Source organism: Gobius niger, assembly GCF_951799975.1.
Source record: "Gobius niger genome assembly, chromosome: 12".
Lineage (NCBI taxonomy): Eukaryota > Metazoa > Chordata > Actinopteri > Gobiiformes > Gobiidae > Gobius > Gobius niger.
In genome coordinates this window covers 932,417-947,732 of record NC_136863.1, presented here as the reverse complement: position 1 = coordinate 947,732, position 15,316 = coordinate 932,417, and positions in this window count along the sequence as shown.

Below are 15,316 nucleotides of genomic sequence, written 5' to 3'. Positions count from 1 at the left end.
TTGCTGTGAAGCACTGTAAGTTGCCTTGTGTATAAATTGTGCTCTACAAATACTGCCTTAATGTGTGTCTGTCATAACGTCACCTGAGCTGTTGCTGTATCTGTGCAGGAGTTTGAGCCCATCAGCACATGTTAGTCCGCCCTCTCATTAAAGTGCACATGACAGGTTTTAATGCGTTTGAAAATATGACTGATTGAGAAGGATGACGTCAATTGTAAGGTTCAACTATCGGCCGGATCCTCCTCTCCAGCACCCTGGAGTAGACTTTACCGGGGAGGCTGAGGAGGGTGATTCCTCTGTAATTGGAACACACCCTCCGATCCCCCTTCTTAAAGAGAGGGACCACCACCCCGGTCTGCCAATCCAGGGGCACTGTCCCCGACCGCCACGCGATGTTGCAGAGACGTGTCAGCCAAGACAGTCCTACAACATCCAGAGACTTAAGGTACTCAGGGCGAATCTCATCCACCCCCGGAACCTTGCCACCGAGGAGCTTTCTCACCACCTCGGTGACTTCAGCCCCGGTGATGGGCGAGCCCACCTCCGAGTCCCCAGCCTCTGCTTCCTCATTGGAAGACGTGACGACGGGATTGAGGAGGTCCTCGAAGTCCTCCTTCCACCGCCCGACGACATCCCCAGTCGAGGTCAGCAGCTCCCCACCCGCACTGTAAACAGTGTTGGTGAAGCACTGCTTCCCCCTCCTGAGGCGCCGGATGGTTTGCCAGAATCTCTTCGAGGCCGACCGATAGTCCTCCTCCATGGCCTCCCCGAACTCCTCCCAGACACGAGTTTTTGCCTCTGCGACCGCTCGAGCTGCAGCACGCTTGGCCTGCCGGTACCTCTCAGCTGCCTCAGGAGTCCCACAAGCCAACAAGGCCAGGTAGGACTCCTTCTTCAGCTTGACGGCATCCCTTACTTCCGGGCGCCACCACCGGGTTCGGGGATTGCCGCCGCGACAGGCACCAGAGACCTTACGGCCACAACTACGAGCAGCCGCATCGACAATGGAGGAGGAGAACAGAGTCCACTCTGACTCCATGTCCCCCGCCTCCCCCGGAATCTGGGTGAAGCTCTTCCAGAGGTGGGAGTTGAAGACCCCACTGACAGAGGGATCCACCAGACGTTCCCAGCAGACCCTCACAACACGCTTGGGCCTGCCAGGTCTGACCGGCTTCCTCCCCTGCCAGCGGATCCAGCTCACCACCAGGTGGTGATCGGTTGACAGCTCCGCCCCTCTCTTCACCCGAGTGTCCGAGACACGCGGCCGGAGGTCAGACGACACAACTACAAAGTCGATCATCGACCTCCTGCCTAGGGCGTCCTGGTGCCACGTGCACTTATGGACACCCTTGTGCTCGAACATGGTGTTCATTATGGACAAACCGTGACTAGCACAGAAGTCCAATAACAGAACACCACTCGGGTTCAGATCGGGGAGGCCGTTCCTCCCAATCACTCCCTCCTCACTGTCGTTACCCACGTGGGCGTTGAAGTCCCCCAGCAGAACAGTGGAGTCCCCAGTCGGAGCACTATCTAGTACCCCTCCCAGGGACTCCAAGAAGGCCGGGTACTCTGCACCGATGTTGGGCCCGTAGGCCGAGACAACGGTGAGAGACCTGTCCCCGACCCGAAGGCGTAGGGACGCATCACAAAAATGGCCAAAATAAAGACTTAAATATAATTGTGTATAATATGTTTTAGCAAAAAATGTGTCTAATGTATCATATGCACTTGGAATGATATCAGCGGCACCAGCTGTGAACTCTCCTGGATTCAAGCTGTGCAGTGTCATGTTTGATCAGGGCGGTGGGTGATGGACGCCTGTTGAGAAGCTTTAAGTGTTTTAAGTGTCCATGTTTCCATAATGAGGCATTACATGATGTACATGATGATAATTTCCGGATTGTATGAGTGAAATTGTGAAACTAAACTAATCACATTGGTCTGAGTGTCTAATGCAGATGGAAGCACCGTATCGATTTACCATTGGTGCAATTCTTCTGTTGTTTTGCAAGAATGTTTTGATTATTGTATCAATGAGCTTTTGTGGATCAATAAATGTACGTATTTATTCCTCCAGGACTTCAGAACCAGAAACTCACCGAGGCTCAGAAGGTTCATTATTGAAGGCCACAGGAGGATCCATGGAGTGGTCACTCTTGATGGACTCACATCTGGGACCAGTGGGGGGTGTTTTTGGCACACTATAATGCATGGTACAATTAGTCAAATATATATAAAAAATACACCTGAAAATAATGTTGATGGACTCACAAATCAGAGGAAGAACGTTTATTTTTGAATGCCATAGGAAGACCCATGGAGCGGTCACTCTTGATGGACTCACAGCTGGGACCAGGACCCTCCTCCATCTCCCTCTTGAGGAAAGAAAACGAGTCAGGCCTGTTATTAATAAACAAAACAAACATTGCCCATATTATAACTTATACTATAACTTTTTTTACCAATAATACCGTAAATGCTCTAATAGAGGCCGGGGCCTTTATTTACTCCAGGGCATCAGGACCAGGCCTTTATTGGAACCAGGCCACAGTTAGAGACAGGCCTTTATTTCTATTTGAGCAAAACGGACGACCAGCAAAATGAAGAAAAACGAGATTTGTGTCCATTTGCACCTAAAATATTAGGTTCATTTATTAATGAACATTTCAAACCCTCTCCCAGCGGCTGGAACATTGACGCCTTTTATTTTGTCGGGACAACAGGAAGTGTTTCGTTGCTGTTAGCGGAGCTTTGACATCAGTGTCACTGCAGGTTTCTGTTTCGTTTTTACCGGACCGGATTATTTGTTGTTATCTCGTGTAAAAGGCGAGTTTAGACGGAGCGTTTGTGTTTGTGATCGATCATGAGACTGACCCGAGAGAAGACGAGACGCTCGCGCTGATGGGAGGAGTTATTTTGAGGCGTGGGACTGACCTGCACACGGAGCAGCTGGACGTGCTTTGAAGACGCGATGGAGACTTTATTAAAACCCTGGAGGGTCACACAACATTTGCCCTGTTTCCAAATATAATCACAGGAGGTTTGAAAAGTGGCTAAATCTGTGTCAAAGTTACGCTCGGATCAGCTCCTCCACAGCGTCGCCCTCGGCCCGGGTTCAGTTTGTTACTTCCTGCACCTGAGTTTTCATTTACACCAGTATGAGACAAATTCCTAACATGGGGAATATTTCTACTGCTATAGTTTCTAATAAAAGCCCCGGCCTGTTTTAGAGACCGGCTTTAATTTGCCTCCGCCAGCCGCGAACCCGGGAACTGTTAGAGACCCGGCCCCTGTCAGAGACCCGGCCTCTGTCGGAGACCCGGCCCCTGTCGGAGACCCGGTCCCTGTCGGAGACCCGGCCCCTGTCGGAGACCCGGCCCCTGTCGGAGACCCGGCCCCTGTCGGAGACCCGGCCTCTGTCGGAGACCCGGCCCCTGTCGGAGACCCGGCCCCTGTCGGAGACCCGGCCCCTGTCGGAGACCCGGCCCCTGTCGGAGACCCGGCCTCTGTCGGAGACCCGGCCCCTGTCGGAGACCCGGCCCCTGTCGGAGACCCGGCCCCTGTCGGAGACCCGGCCCCTGTCGGAGACCCGGGCTCTGTCGGAGACCCGGCCTCTAATGGAATACAGGCCAGTATTAGAGAATTTACGGTAATTTGGACGAACCCGATGCTTTGTTTAAGCTGTTAATTTTCAACACCTGTCCATAGGGGCTTTTTAGATAAAACACATTGTTTAACAAGACGAGGCACATTTCACAGGAACAGCTCTGGCCTGATCTAAGCCACTGTTTGAGCCTCTGGTAAAGATGTTCATATTAGTTTGCAGTTTCAGTCCAGTGGGGAGAGAGTTCCACAGTGTCGCCCCTTTGTAGGAGAAGCTGAAAACTCTGAACTTTGGGAGCACAAAGTCCCGGCTGAGGCTCAGGTGGAGGGTCTGAGCCCTGACGCCTCAGCGTGAGGTCAGAGAACGGCGGTGGCACACAGTTGTCAGAAAGTCCATTTCAAAATATTAAACTGTTCAAAGTTTTAAAATGTAAAACGCTTGTGCTTTTCTATGAGGCAGAAGAGCAACAGAAAAGTGACAAAAAAGCAATGGAGAAAAAAATGCTAAAAAAGTAACAATAACGTAAAACAAAAAAGATTGATTTTGACGACTTAGGTCTTAGTCGGTTCAGTCAAGAAGCTTTTAGATTTGGGTAAAGCCAAACTGGATGACATGCGCTCGGTTCAGGTGGGGGTTAAGAGGTTAAAACATAATTCCACATGTTCATACATAAATGAAGCCTTCAGTGAGGCTCTTCAATAGTCTCGAAACAAAAGAAAAAACAAAGCAAAAAGCGTTAACAAACTTTTGACCTGTACGTTTAACCTCTGACCCCCCGCCTGAACCGAGCGCATTTCATCCAGTTTGGCTTTACTCAAATCTAGAAGCTTCTGGAAAAAGGTGGCAACAAAAAGTGATTAAAAAAAAAGTGTAGGTTCTCTTTTGCTTTTATCGTGTTTGATTTAAACTGTGTGGTTAATAAACACTTAAAGTAATAAAAGTGTAGGTCAGAAGTCTCTACACTTGGACTTTTATGGGAGGACTTTGAACTACAAATCACACTTGACAAATAAAACAATAAAACCACAGCGATAGGAGATAAAGGTGCACAAATATAAGTATGTAACGAACAAATATATCCACAATGAATATAGAAAAGAAATTGTCCATAAGTGTAAATAGAACTTAAAGAAGAACAAAAGTATGTGTGAATTATTTTACATTGTGCTTCTTTGGTATTTTATTTGTATATTTAGGGACATATTTTTATTGGAGGATCAGCCCCATGAGAGGCAGCGTCTCGTTTTTAAGAGGGTCCTCGGGATCAAGAACAAAACAGCAGAGCAAATACACAGAATCAAATGATAAGGAACACAACAGTACAACAAAACACACGCACACACACACACACCAGCCATATTCACCGCCCCACACATATTCATGCTACATTTTGATTAATGGATATACCGTATTTACAGACCGGACTTAGCTGTTCCTTTAACATATTAGAACAGGAAGAGGTACTTTTGGTTAAGATCCTGTATTATTTGTTCCTTCTGGTCATTTATATTAGTTATTTAGATTTCAATTTTTAGATATTTTGTCATCCTTTCATTTATTTTGAACACGACTGATAAAAACTGTGATAATGAACAACTACAGAAACGTGTGACTCACCAAGTCGTCTCTTCTGTCTTCAAATGCGTGTGATTTCCCTGCAGTTCACCTGAGCAAAGACCACAGGGCGGGACGATTAAGGGAACATTTGGGCAACAGTGACTTCATAACAGACTGAAAAGGAAATGGATCTACTGTCAGGTCTCTTCACTGTAATGGAGCTGCTTATCTCAGAAAACCTTTGCTCGGCCCTAAAGAGTCACCTTTGTCCCCAAGGTTGTGCCACACCTTAAAGTTACACTGTAATGTTACACTGTGATGTAGTTCCTGCATTAAAAAAAAACATGCCTGGATTCGTGATTACATTAATGTGTGGCGAGAAAGAAGAGGACACAAGCGAGCTGCAAGTGAGTCACTTTATTCTTTTCTCAGCCAACAACAGAGTGGCGGAAACTCTGGACAAAAAACAACATAAGGGCTACGACACGCCCCCAAACCCCAAAACCTACTGGGTGAGAGACACCTCTCTAACATGTACACCACACAGCCACACCCCCGAACACCCAGAAGGGAACCTGGCATGAAAAATCAGGCTGCTTCCGAAACGGGCAGATTGCTAAGAGCTCTTACGCCAAACCGGATGTGCGTCAGCGTCCGCCATGGCAAGTTGCCTCCGAATTGGTAAGTCAGTTAGGAAGTAGTTAGGAAAAGGAGCCTTGATGCTAACTATCATAGCCACTTTAGCATAGGGACCCCTGATGCTAACTATCATAGCCACTTTAGCATAGGGACCTCTGATGCTAATTATCAGAGCCACTTTAGCATAGTGACCTCTGATGCTAACTATCATAGCCACTTTAGCATAGTGACCTCTGATGCTAACTATCATAGCCACTTTAGCATAGGGACCTCTGATGCTAACTATCATAGCCACTTTAGCATAGTGACCTCTGATGCTAACTATCATAGCCACTTTAGCATAGGGGCCTCTGATGCTAACTATCATAGCCACTTTAGCATAGGGACCTCTGATGCTAACTATCATAGCCACTTTAGCATAGGGACCTCTGATGTTAACTATCATGGCCACTTTAGCATAGGGACCTCTGATGCTAACTAACCAGTGATTAGGAGCTATGTGCCGTCCCATAAGCCACTGCGCCAAACCCCCCCACCCCCCTCGCCCCCTCCCTCAGTGATTCATGCGCAACCACTGTTGATTGACAGGAGCACATTTAATAATAAAAATAATAAAAATTAAGATTCTGCACAAGCCAAACTTTATAAAGTGATAAATCCATGTTGTCGTCTCCACAGCTCAGTCACATGTCAGTGTTAAAGAGGAAACTCAGGAAACAGATTAAACGCTTTTGTTTTCATTTAGTAGAAACTTAAGCCACATTGATCATTTGTATAATGTAGCTTTATGAAACAGCTGTTGAAATAAAATAAGACTAAAGGGAAATGTTTGGATCATTTGGATTTATTTTTCTCCTTAAATGTCTTTGTTTGGACACTATGTTGTTGTTGGACACTAGGGGGCGACATGCACTTTTGTTTGGCCTGCACTCCACCAATAACTTTAAAGAAGAAGAAAAGCAGCTGTTGGTGATGTCACTTCCCTTTCCCCTGTTTAAGGACGGACGGATTGTTCAAATGCTGCTGAAGCTCTAGTTCACTAACTGCACAGATCTAACAGTCGACCCATGAAAGGTTCAGGAGTTAGTTGCTAGTGTTAGTGCTTAGAGGAGACAATTTGATGGTTTCGGATTGAGCCTATGTCTCTCACTGGGGCCTAATCAGCCTGCCATAACGGCTGCACCGACCACCAATCGGAGCAGAAGGCGGGACCTGTAAGACAATGCGATCACGTGAATCGTGGGCAGGCACCACAGTGTCCATAACAGGCTGAGAAGCGCCGACAGTGCGAGGAGGCGGAGCAGGGGGCTTGGAAGGAGGGCGTCCATGCCGAGGAACCTGGGCTGGCAACACAGCTTCACCTGACAAAACGTACGCCGGCTTAAGGCGATCCAGCGTCACCAACTCCCTACGCCCACCCATGTCCAAAACAAAACCCTTGGCACCCCGCTCAAGCACACGGAACGGACCGTCGTACGGAGGCTGAAGGGGCGAGCGGTGGGCATCACGACGCACAAAAACAAAACGGGCAGAGCGGAGCGCAGTCGGCACGAACGACCTCGGAAAACAATAGTGCATAGGGCTCGGAGCAAAAACGCCACCGGACGAAAAAGGATCGACAGCTGCACGGAGACACGGCGCGGCTGTCTCCAGCAAAAACTCACCCGGGACAAGAAATTGACAAGAAATTGACAAGAAATTGACAAGAAATTGACAAGAAATTGACAAGAAATTGACAAAAATGTGACAAAATGTGACAAAAAAAAAGAAAAAAAAAAAAGATAAAATTTGACAAAAAATGAAAAAAAAAAATACAAAAATGTAACAAAAAAATGATAAAAAATTGACCAAAAAAATACAAAAATGTGACAAAATTTGACAATTTAAAAAAAATTAAAAAAGACAAAAATGTGACCAAAAAAATAACAAAAATTTGACCATTTTTTTTTTTTTTAAATTGACACAAAAATGAAAAAAAAAAAAAAAAGACAAAAAAGTTACAAAAATAAGTTGAATACCCAACAAAAAAATTATGTAAAAAAAATCTGATGACGTGAGGAAAAAGATCCTCTCGGTTCAGGCGGGAGTTAAGAGGTTAACTGACGTTTAGTTTCTCCTCCTCAGACGGAGCGTTCACAGCCCGGCTCAGGCCTGATCCTTTACCTGATGTTTGGTTTCTCCTCCTCAGACGGGGCGTTCACAGCCCGTCTCAGGCCTGATTCTTTAACCCCTTAACTCCCACCTGAACCGAGCACATTTTCTCCAGTTTGGCTTTACCCCAATCCCAAAGCTTCTGGAGAAAAGCTGTGAAAATAAGTGGGAAAACAGTGACAAAAAAGTGACAAAAAATGGATGAAAATGAGGCAAAAATGTTACAAAAAAATGGACAAAAAAATGACAAAAAAATGACTAAAAATTGATAAAAAATTGACAAAAAAAATGATGAAAATTAGGCAAAAATGTTACAAAAATGTCACAAGAAATGGACAAAAAATGGACGAAAAAATGACAAAAATGTGACAAAAAATTGATACAAAAATTGATGAAAAAATGACAAAAATGTGACAAAAAGATATAAAAAAAATTGACCAAAATGTGACAAAAATGTGACAAAAATGTGACAAAAAATTGATAAAAAATTTACGAAAAAAATGACAAAAATGTGACAAAAAAAAAAAAAAAAAAAAAAAGATAAAAAGTTACAAAAATGAGTTGAATACACAACAAAAAAATGATGGAAAAAAAATCTGATGACGTGAGGAAACAGATCTTCTTGGTTCAGGCGGGAGTTAAGAGGTTTAACTGACGTTTAGTTTCTCCTCCTCAGACGGGGCGTTCACAGCCCGGCTCAGGCCTGATCCTTTAGCTGATGTTTGGTTTCTCCTCCTCAGACGGAGCGTTCACAGCCCGGCTCAGGCCTGATCCTGATGTTTGGTTTCTCCTCCTCAGACCGAGCGCTGCGTTCACAGGAACATTTTATATTGTACGTTTTCGGTTTGGCCTCAGAGGAAGAACAGCTTTGTCTCATCGAACGATACAAATGTGTTTGTGAAATCAAGGTCTGGATCCACAAAGAGCAGACGGCGCCGTTCGTCACGGCAACGAGGACAAATGTTTGAGCTGCTGTTCAGTGTTTCCTGTGGGGGGGCGTTGGGGGGGGGGGGGTTTACATTAGTATAAATCTCTCTCTAAACCCTGGCCCTGACACTGAGCTGTGGAGCAGAATGGACGATCACAATCAGCAGTAAAGCCGTGCTCTGTCCTCTAACCCTCCGTGTTCTGTCCGTGTTCTGCCCGTGTTCTGCCCGTGTTCTGCCCGTGTTCTGTCCGTGTTCTGTCCGTGTTCTGCCCGTGTTCTGTCCGTGTTCTGTCCACGTTCTGTCCGTGTTCTGCCCGTGCTCTGTCCGACAGGCCCGTTAGATTAGAGCAGAGCCCATCCTGCCCGAGTGCGTGAGGACACCGGCCCGTGGTCCGGCTCGGACGCGGCGCTTTATTGGAAAACGCCTGCGGCAAAAATCTGTGCCAGAATAAAATGTAAAAAATCCATTTGCATAAAAGAGAAAGGTCAGAGTGAGAGCGGCTCAGAGGCGAAACAAAACCAGACGAATCAAACGCAGGGGCAGAGAAACTGTGTCTTCACAAGACAATGTGGAACAAGGAAAAACAATGAACATCTAAACCTGGTTCACACGGCGGGAAAATGAGGCCGATTCAACCCGATCTTTACCTCTTACCCACTTCCTCTAGTTTGGAATGACCCAAATCTAAAAGCAACAGAAAGGTCGACAAGACTGATCCTGACGGCACCACGTTTTTGTGGCTTTTTATAGTGTTTCATAGGTTTTTTTTTATAGTGTTTCATGTTTTTTTATAGTGTTTTATATGTTTTTTTTTTATAGTGTTTCATGTTTTTTATAGTGTTTTATATGGTTTTTTTTATAGTGTTTCATATGTTTTTTTATAGTGTTTTAATGTGTTTTTTATAGTGTTTTATATGTTTTTTATAGTGTTTCATATGTTTTTTTATAGTGTTTTAATGTGTGTTTTTATAGTGTTTCATATGTTTTTTTATAGTGTTTCATGTTTTTTTTATAGTGTTTCATATGTTTTTTTTATAGTGTTTCATGTTTTTTTTATAGTGTTTCATATGTTTTTTTATAGTGTTTCATGTTTTTTTTATAGTGTTTTATATGTTTTTTTTATAGTGTTTCATGTTTTTTTTATAGTGTTTCATATGTTTTTTATAGTGTTTCATGTTTTTTTTATAGTGTTTCATATGTTTTTTTATAGTGTTTCATATGTTTTTTTATAGTGTTTCATATGTTTTTTTCATAGTATTTCATATGTTTTTTATAGTGTTTCATATGTTTTTTTAGAGTGTTTCATACGTTTTTTTTTATAGTGTTTTAATGTGTTTTTTATAGTGTTTCATATGTTTTTTTTTATAGTGTTTCATATGTTTTTTATAGTGTTTTAATGTGTTTTTTTATAGTGTTTCATATGTTTTTTTGTCGTGTTTTCATAAGTTTTTTTTTATAGTGTTTCATATGTTTTTTTTATAGTGTTTCATAAGTTTTTTTTATGGTGTTTCATATGTTTTTTTGTCGTGTTTTCTTAAGTTTTTTTTTTATAGTGTTTCATGTGTTTTTTTTATAGTGTTTCATATGTTTTTTATAGTGTTTCATATGTTTTTTATAGTGTTTCATATGGTTTTTTTTATAGTGTTTTAATGTGTTTTTTTATAGTGTTTCATATGTTTTTTTATAGTGTTTCATATGTTTTTTATAGTGTTTCATATGTTTTTTTTTATAGTGTTTCATATGTTTTTTTTATAGTGTTTCATATGTTTTTTTATAGTGTTTCATATGTTTTTTTTATAGTGTTTCATGTTTTTTTATAGTGTTTCATATGTTTTTTTATAGTGTTTCATATGTTTTTTTATAGTGTTTTCATATATTTTTTATAGTGTTTCATGTTTTTTATAGTGTTTCATATGTTTTTTATAGTGTTTCATATGTTTTTTATAGTGTTTCATATGTTTTTTTATAGTGTTTCATATGTTTTTTATAGTGTTTCATATGTTTTTTTTTATAGTGTTTCATATGTTTTTTTTATAGTGTTTCATATGTTTTTTTATAGTGTTTCATATGTTTTTTTTATAGTGTTTCATGTTTTTTTATAGTGTTTCATATGTTTTTTTATAGTGTTTCATATGTTTTTTTATAGTGTTTTCATATATTTTTTATAGTGTTTCATGTTTTTTATAGTGTTTCATATGTTTTTTATAGTGTTTCATATGTTTTTTTATAGTGTTTCATATGTTTTTTTATAGTGTTTCATATGTTTTTTATAGTGTTTCATATGTTTTTTTTATAGTGTTTCATATGTTTTTTTATAGTGTTTCATATGTTTTTTTTATAGTGTTTCATATGTTTTTTTTATAGTGTTTCATATGTTTTTTTTATAGTGTTTCATATGTTTTTTTATAGTGTTTCATATGTTTTTTTATAGTGTTTCATATGTTTTTTTTTATAGTGTTTCATATGTTTTTTTTTATAGTGTTTCATATGTTTTTTTATAGTGTTTCATATGTTTTTTTTTATAGTGTTTCATGTTTTTTTATAGTGTTTCATATGTTTTTTTATAGTGTTTCATATGTTTTTTTATAGTGTTTTCATATGTTTTTTATAGTGTTTCATGTTTTTTTATAGTGTTTCATATGTTTTTTTATAGTGTTTCATTTGTTTTTTTTATAGTGTTTCATGTTTTTTTATAGTGTTTCATATGTTTTTTATAGTGTTTCATATGTTTTTTATAGTGTTTCATATGTTTTTATAGTGTTTCATATGTTTTTTATAGTGTTTCATATGTTTTTTATAGTGTTTCATATGTTTTTTATAGTGTTTCATATGTTTTTTTTATAGTGTTTTAATAATTTTTTTTTATAGTGTTTCATATGTTTTTTATAGTGTTTCATATGTTTTTTTTTATAGTGTTTCATATGTTTTTTTATAGTGTTTTAATATGTTTTTTTATAGTGTTTCATATGTTTTTTATAGTGTTTCATATGTTTTTTATAGTGTTTCATATGTTTTTTATAGTGTTTCATATGTTTTTTTTATACTGTTTCATATGTTTTTTTATAGTGTTTTAATATGTTTTTTTTATACTGTTTCATATGTTTTTTTATAGTGTTTTAATATGTTTTTTTATAGTGTTTCATATGTTTTTTATAGTGTTTCATATGTTTTTTTTTATAGTGTTTCATATGTTTTTTTTTTATAGTGTTTCATATGTTTTTTATAGTGTTTCATATGTTTTTTTTTTATAGTGTTTCATATGTTTTTTATAGGGTTTCATATGTTTTTTATAGTGTTTTCATATGTTTTTATGAAAACACATATAGACTAAAGGGACTAAAGGATCTGACCAGGGCTTTGCTCCGGCCTCTGATATCAAAGGTTTCTGCCTCATGTTTGCGAGTCCTGGTTTTGTTTTGGTGTAAGACTTTCCTGTAGCTCTGATCACACTGAGCACATGTGTTTGAACAGAAGCCGCTTTATTCCAGAATGAATGTCCTGTTTGTATCAGACGCAGCGACGTCCTGAACTTCCTCTTCCTGGTTTGGTCATTTTTCTGATGCACTTTTTTTGTCTTTTTTTCTGCTGGATTATTGTTATTTTTTTGCTGGATTTTTGTCATTTCTTTGCTGGATTTTTGTCATTTTTTTGCTGGATTTTTGTTTTGAAGTCTTGGTGATGTTTCCTCTGCTCTTTGTCTCCACCACAATGTCCGGTTGGTTCATCACCATTTTGTCCGTCTGGATCTGGACGTCCCACAGGATCTTGGCTCGGTCATTCTCCACCACCTTTGGAGGTGTTTCCCACTTTGACCTTGGGGTTTCCAGCCCAGACTCTGCACAGATGTTCCTGTACACTATACCAGCCACTTGGTTATGGCTCCATGTAAGCTTTCCCTGCAGCATCTTACACCTGCAGTTATGTTCTTACACCTGCAGTTATGTTCTCACACCTGCAGTTATGTTCTTACACCTGCAGTTATGTTCTTACACCTGCAGTTATGTTCTTACACCCTGCAGTTATGTTCTTACACCTGCAGTTATGTTCTTACACCTGCAGTTATGTTCTTACACCTGCAGTTATGTTCTTACACCCTGCAGTTATGTTCTTACACCTGCAGTTATGTTCTTACACCTGCAGTTATGTTCTTACACCTGCAGTTATGTTCTTACACCCTGCAGTTATGTTCTTACACCTGCAGTTATGTTCTTACACCTGCAGTTATGTTCTTACACCTGCAGTTATGTTCTTACACCTGCAGTTATGTTCTTACACCTGCAGTTATGTTCTTACACCTGCAGTTATGTTCTGGTGTGGTGGATCTGGGCCTCTATTGCTCTGGTGCTCGAGGCTCCTGTGCAGCCATGATGAGCCTCTGTGCTGTCCTTTAGTCCGGCTCTGTCTTAATATCCGCCTCTTCAGTTATGTTTGGGTGGTACCTGCCGTGTAGGGGCCTCTTCAGTTATGTTTGTTTCATCCTGGATAGTGGCTCTCACACTCACTAGTCCTCGGCCTCCTTCCTTATGGCGAGCGTACAGTCTCAGAGTGCTGGATTTGGGGTGAACCCTCCTTCCTTACGGCGAGCGTACAGTCTCAGAGTGCTGGATTTGGGGTGGACCCTCCTTCCTTACGGCGAGCGTACAGCCTCAGAGTGCTGGATTTGGGGTGAACCCTCCTTCCTTACGGCGAGCGTACAGTCTCAGAGTGCTGGATTTGGGGTGGACCCCTCCTTCCTTACGGCGAGCGTACAGTCTCAGAGTGCTGGATTTGGGGTGAACCCTCCTTCCTTACGGCGAGCGTACAGTCTCAGGGTGCTGGATTTGGGGTGAACCCTCCTTCCTTACGGCGAGCGTACAGCCTCAGAGTGCTGGATTTGGGGTGAACCCTCCTTCCTTACGGCGAGCGTACAGTCTCAGGGTGCTGGATTTGGGGTGGACCCTCCTTCCTTACGGCGAGCGTACAGTCTCAGAGTGCTGGATTTGGGGTGGACCCTCCTTCCTTACGGCGAGCGTACAGTCTCAGGGTGCTGGATTTGGGGTGGACCCTCCTTCCTTACGGCGAGCGTACAGTCTCAGGGTGCTGGATTTGGGGTGAACCCTCCTTCCTTACGGCGAGCGTACAGTCTCAGGGTGCTGGATTTGGGGTGGACCCTCCTTCCTTACGGCGAGCGTACAGTCTCAGGGTGCTGGATTTGGGGTGGACCCTCCTTCCTTACGGCGAGCGTACAGTCTCAGGGTGCTGGATTTGGGGTGGACCCTCCTTCCTTACGGCGAGCGTACAGTCTCAGAGTGCTGGATTTGGGGTGAACCCTCCTTCCTTACGGCGAGCGTACAGTCTCAGGGTGCTGGATTTGGGGTGGACCCTCCTTCCTTACGGCGAGCGTACAGTCTCAGGGTGCTGGATTTGGGGTGAACCCTCCTTCCTTACGGCGAGCGTACAGTCTCAGAGTGCTGGATTTGGGGTGAACCCTCCTTCCTTACGGCGAGCGTACAGGCTCAGAGTGCTGGATTTGGGGTGAACCCTCCTTCCTTACGGCGAGCGTACAGTCTCAGAGTGCTGGATTTGGGGTGAACCCTCCTTCCTTACGGCGAGCGTACAGTCTCAGGGTGCTGGATTTGGGGTGGACCCTCCTTCCTTACGGCGAGCGTACAGTCTCAGAGTGCTGGATTTGGGGTGGACCCTCCTTCCTTACGGCGAGCGTACAGTCTCAGGGTGCTGGATTTGGGGTGGACCCTCCTTCCTTACGGCGAGCGTACAGTCTCAGGGTGCTGGATTTGGGGTGGACCCTCCTTCCTTACGGCGAGCGTACAGTCTCAGGGTGCTGGATTTGGGGTGGACCCTCCTTCCTTACGGCGAGCGTACAGTCTCAGGGTGCTGGATTTGGGGTGGAACCCTCCTTCCTTACGGCTAGCGTACAGTCTCAGGGTGCTGGATTTGGGGTGGAACCCTCCGTGCATGGTTAGGAGCTTTCACGTCTTAACATCTGTGGTCTGTATCTCATCCTTTGGCAGCTTATTATTCCTGCAGTATCTGATTACTGGCAGGGCGTAGGGACTTGTTCTTGCCATTGAGCTGCTTCTTAGGTCCTGCCTTACTCGTTGGAGGTATTTGGCCGAGGTTCGAGGTTGCCATTTGCTTGTGGGATTCCGAGGTACTTGTAACTGTCCTCAATGTCTGCTATTGTTCCTTCTGGGAGTGAGACCTTCTGTGTGGACGACCTTCCCTCTCTGAGTCACCATCCGACCACACTTCTCTAGTCCCAATGACATCCCAGTGTCTGCACTGTATATCCGGGTGGATCAGTGAGTCCATGTCTCGCTCATTCTTAGCTACAGCTTGATGTCATCCATGTAGAGGAGGTGACTGATGGTGGCCCGTTCCTGAGTCGTATCCAGAGCCAGTCTTGTTGATTATTTGGCTGAGGGGGTTCAGA